Raw genomic sequence first — 4,505 nt, forward strand, 5'->3', positions numbered from 1 at the left:
AAGTAGGCCAGTTTGTTCACATATTTTAAAGTCCTAACTCCCCATTCTACTACAATTGATATATTTTTCTCATTAACATCAATTATGGCTCTCATGAAGACAATATTGGCCACTGTGAAGGAGCATAGGGAGCTATTTTAGACATTCAGTACGCTTTACCTTTACTGTCAAGGTAATCATCTTTATAGTTCAGTCTGCTGTGACTAGCCCTAACAGAGCAAGCCCCACAGCTACTGACTCAGAGCAAACCAAAGAGTCTTGATGAAGATTCTGACTCAGATGTGTTGAAATCATTGAGAGGCAGATATTCAAACTAGAATTCACCTTTCTAAATCAGTCAATCCATCCTAGGCACAAAGTAAGGTCTGCGACATGGTGGGTACCATATAAAAACAAGAAAATCTACCTAAAGTAAAAGTTCTTACCCAAAAATATAGAAGAAGGAGGAAGAGGGACGTACTATATCCACTATCGCTATGTGAAGATGCTGTGTTAGAAAGCACCACTCACAAGAAAGATAATATTTGTAGGGATTTATTGTATGCCAGGTGTTATTCTAAGCATTTTGCATGCAACAACTCATTTAATAACCCCATGGAATGTATGTTCTTATGAGCTTCATTTTATAGAATCCAATACAGTGATGCCTGGTTGTCAAGAATGGAACACAGATCCTGTGCTGTCTTCTCAGTCCCTCTTACAGTCTGTAAGGTGACGGTTATCTCCTCATTTTGCAAAAGAGGAAATTAAAATTACATAATTAGAGGCAATAAAGATTCTGTTGATCAAAACTGAAGTCTTTCTGACTCTGAGGTTTGTTCACATTCCCTAGTGCTGTCTGATATTTGGAAGTCGCGGGCTCTTCGTTGCTCAGAAGTGGCAGCTGACAACCGAATGGACTCCTGTCAACAGACACAAATGGATGGATGAGTTCAGGTGTCTTGGCAGATCTCCCCTGTGCATTATGGTCTCAGCAAGAAGAGCTATAAAACAGGGATAAAATGAAAGGACTTATGAGTACTGAAAGGCCGTAAAATCTCCTCAGGTTTGGTTTCCAACAAATCAAATGCAGGAGAAGCCTTCCTGTGGCTTTCTGAGCTCTGCAGAGGAGGTCTGAGTCTAATTTTTTTTCTCAGTGCTCAGCACTTTGCAACACAAAGCTCAGCTCTTGTTTTCAGAATGATGCCATGTAGGGTTTCCAGAGCTGGCCCATGCCTCTGTTAAGAGCTTTTGAATACTATCTGATAGTTTCTAAGTGGAACCTCTCCTGGCATGTGTGGAGATAATGCTGACATCTCTACTCTATCCCACACCTCAGAGGGTTCGAAACTCAGAAGAGAAATTTTGATGCCACAGTTAATGTCCTAAAGTGCTGTGATCAGTAATGAAAAGAAAAGTGTGTGCTCCAGATTAGTGATGTGAACAGGAGAGAGAAGCTGGTGATGCGGTTTGCAGGTAGGCCTTCAGCTTGAAATGTCCACGGTTTTGCCCTGAAGGGTCTCTGGTTCCTTCTCTGGTTCTTGCTCTGGTTCTCTTTCTTCTCCTTTTACACAACTTCAGTGAGCTCCGAAGCCTGGAATCAGTAGTTGAGGATGTGACCTAACCTGAGAAGCCCCTGACATCTTGTGGGTAGGGCAACTATACCTCACCTCCCCATGCCTCATCCCAGTTTCTGTCATAAGCAGCCTAATCCCCCTCAGGCTAGCAATTCAGTGATACCCATCTTTGTGGACATGCTGCACTGTGTGGGACCTCTGCTTTCTTAGTTCCTTTCTTTCTCTTAAACTTCCATTGGTCTATAATGAAATTCTTTTTAAAATTCATTCTTAATCTGTGAAATTAACTCTTTTTGTTCACAAGCCAAAGGACAAATAACCTTCTGGATTGGGATTTTTGTTAATTCCAGCCCCTTAGCTCTCCAAGCTCGCAACACCTAAGGCAAAATGCCTTGTCACCATCACAGATCCTCATTTTATTAGTTTAAAGGGCATGCCCATTTTAACAATAGAGTGTATTCAGTTGAGTTGAGCAGAGACAGGAAAGCAGCATAACACCTAACTCACAGCCTCTTGACAATGTGGGTGAGGGTTTCACTCTGCAAAGGAAAGCTCCATAAATGTTTTGATTTGCTTACTTCTTTGAAGACAATATTTGCACAGAATTAAAGATATTCCTAACACATAGTAGGGACTCAGTCAATTACTATTGAAAAGATATATTAACACGGTTGCAAAGGGGAATAATGCCATTGCTAAAAGGAAGAGACAATAAAATGCTTTAACATTCATGATTTTTCTTTATAGCTGAGGAAGGCATCCTTTAAAATATTCATTCCTTTTCACCACCGCTTTTGTTGCCTCTCTCCCCTTATGAATAATGCTAGCATGTTATGTAAAAACTACACGTTGTTAAATATACTTTATTAAGACCGTGACTGCTGAGTTCTTGGGGATTTTCTTTTCCCCCGGATGAAAATGTTCACTAGCTTTGCCTATTCTGATTACTAGGAAATAAGAAATCAGTCAAGAATAGGAACCATGAGGCTGTGCTCCATCTGCCTTCTTCACTCTGAGCCCCAACAACAATGGCATTAACAGTATCTTCTGTAACATTGCTTGTTGTCACTTCTATTCAGGCTGTTTATCCAAAGGAAGCCTTAACACGAAGACTGAGTTAAATAACACCCCTACAAATGAATAAGAACACAACAGACCCAGACTTAAGTATTACTGTACTTCAGAGGAAGAAGAAGAGTGGGGGTCATGGGAAAGAAAGACACTGCATGGGAATCTTCGGAGAGGAAGGGTAAAATTAGAAAGAGCTTTGGAATAGGTTCAGAAGGGTAGCAGGGAACAGCAGGGACGGGCATATTTACCCACCCCAGGCTACCTGGGTGTCTTCAGCTGGTCTACTAGAGCAGACTACAGTCAAGTTTATTGGCTAGTAAGAGAGAGATTGGAGAATCCAATGTATGAAGCAACGTCTGAAAAGAAATCAAGAAGGCCCTTAGTTGGACTGATGGAGAAGCATTCAAGCAATTTGAGGATTGGCTCTGGAAAGATTCCCCAGGATCAGAAGGGATTAGGGGATGCCAGGGCTGAACAGAATAGCCAGGAAACCCAGAAACAAAATGTCTCATAGAACAGCTTCTGACAGCGGCTCCATAGGGATATCTAGCTCTGTTGTTATAACTTGGAGATGAAATTATTCCAAAATTGATAAAATTCACAGACAAAAGGTCATCAAGGCCAGCTGCTTTCTTAAAAGAAGGCAAGGGTCTATGGCAAATATGAGAGAATGGTGACAAGTATAACAGAAGGGTCAGGATTCATTCAAGATTAATTTATTTGCCCATTTTTAATTTGCAAAATAATGGCCTTCCTTATGAGATACTTTTAAATGTACTGTTTTGAGAATTGCCCTCTCTCTGTGTCCCCTATCACCCTCCCACCTCCCACTTGTAGCCTTCCATTCTCAGTAGCCTCCTTTCCACTCTTCTTTTACACGCATTCTATAGCACTCTCCATTTCCTCAAAACCTTTCTCCCTTTCTTTTAGCTTCATGACTTCTCTAATATGCACATATATACATATATAATAATTCAAATCTAGGATCTGGATGTGAGAGAGATCATGAGGTTTTGTCTTTCTGAATCTGAGTCATCTCACAATATAATAATTTTCCAGATCTCTATTTTTCTTGAAAATGTCATGATTTCATTCTCCTTTGTGGCTAAGTATACCACATTTTTCATTATCTATTCATCTGTTGATGGACATCTAGATCAATCTATTTCCTTGCTGCTGTAGACAGTGTAGCTCCACACAGGTTATACAAGTCTTTCTGTGGCAGGATGCAGAATCCTTCAGATCTACAAGCAGGAATAGTATAGCTGGGTCATACAATAATTCTAATTTTAGTTTTTGAGAAACTTTCATACCAATTTTTGTCATGGCTGTACCAGTTTACACTCCTACCAACAATGAATAAAGATTTTCCGTTACCCATTTTCTTTTTTTGTTGTTGTTGTTCCTAAGTTTTATTTATGAATTAATACAAAACACTGCAGAGCAATGAGTCTTAATCCTCGTCCTCGTTCTTCTCTTCATCCTGGTTAATCTGGAAGTAACGCAGCTCATAGCTCTCTTTGCTGTTGGCGACAACACGCAACCAGTCTCGGAGGTTGTTCTTCTTCAAATACTTTTTGGTGAGATATTTCAAATACCTTTTGGAGAAAGGCACCTCGGAAGTGACAGTGATCTTGCTCTTGCTTCGTTCAATGGTCACAACCCCTCCGCCAAGGTTGCCGGCTTTCCCATTCACCTTGATTCTCTCCTGGAGGAACTGCTCAAAAATCCATGATCCCATCTCCTACAGGGTGAGTGCAGTCGAGGGTGAACTTCAAAACTTACTTCTTTTTTTTTTTTTGCCCCCCTTGGCCACAAGCTTTTTCACAGGCGCCATGGAGGCAGAGGAGGCAGAAAGGGAGGAGCTCCTTTACCCAT

The 4,505-nt window shown here is 40.8% G+C and overlaps 1 pseudogene; it reads right to left on the bottom strand.

The window, feature by feature from the left end:
• Positions 1–4,080: 4,080 nt before the first annotated feature.
• LOC114623512 lies at positions 4,081–4,464 on the bottom strand (annotated as a pseudogene).
• Between the last annotated feature and the right edge of the window lie 41 nt (positions 4,465–4,505).

This window comes from Grammomys surdaster, unplaced genomic scaffold (genome assembly GCF_004785775.1).
Source record: "Grammomys surdaster isolate TR1022 unplaced genomic scaffold, NIH_TR_1.0 198, whole genome shotgun sequence".
NCBI classification, from domain to species: Eukaryota; Metazoa; Chordata; class Mammalia; order Rodentia; family Muridae; genus Grammomys; species Grammomys surdaster.